The following is a 922-nucleotide window of genomic DNA, read 5'->3' as shown; positions in this document are numbered from 1 at the left end:
GCACAGGGAGTGGAGGGCTGTGCATTGTGAGGGTGAGAGGTTGGAGTGGGGGAGGGGGTAGACAGTTTGAGGTGGTTAAGGTCTCGGTGGCAGTTGGAAATGAAGAGGTCAAGGGTGGGTAATAGGTCAGCACGGGGTGTCCAGGTGGATGGAGTGTTTTGGAGGCGGGCAAAGGGGTCCTCGGAAGGTGGGCGGGAGTCCTGATTGTAAAAGTAAGCTCGGAGGCGGAGGCGACGGGAGAAGGGTTCAACGTCACAGCGTGTATTAAATTCATTGATGTGTGGGCGGAGGGTGATAAAGGTCAGGCTTTTGCTGAGGACTGATTGTTCATCCTCAGTGGGAGGTCCCACAGCTATCTGGATTACATCTCTTCCCACCCTACCTCCTGCAAAAATGCCATCCCGTATTCTCAATTCCTCTGCCTCTGCCGTATCTGCTCCCAAGAGGACCAGTTCCACCACAGAACACACCAGATGGCCTCTTTCTTTAGAGACCGCAATTTCCCTTCCCACGTGGTTAAAGAAGCTCTCCAACGCATCTCATCCACACCTTGCCCCTCCGCCCTCAAACCGTAACAAGGACAGAACCCCTCTGGTGCTCACCTTCCATCCTACCAACCTTCGCATAAACCACATTATCCGACAACATTTCTGCCACCTCCAGACGGACCCCACCACCAGGGATATATTTCCCTCCCCACCCTTTCCGCCCTCCACAAAGACCGTTCCCGTCATGACTACCTGGTCAGGTCCATGCCCCCCAACAACCCACCCTCCCTTCCTGGCACCCTCCCCTGCCACCGCAGGAATTGCAAACCCTGCGCCCACACCTCCTCCCTCACCTCCATCCAAGGCCCCAAAGGAGCCTTCCACATCCATCAAAGTTTCACCTGCACATCCACCAATATCATTTACTGTATCTG

This window comes from Chiloscyllium plagiosum, chromosome 33 (assembly GCF_004010195.1).
Source record: "Chiloscyllium plagiosum isolate BGI_BamShark_2017 chromosome 33, ASM401019v2, whole genome shotgun sequence".
Classification (NCBI taxonomy): domain Eukaryota; kingdom Metazoa; phylum Chordata; class Chondrichthyes; order Orectolobiformes; family Hemiscylliidae; genus Chiloscyllium; species Chiloscyllium plagiosum.
Note: the sequence above shows the minus strand (reverse complement) of the source record.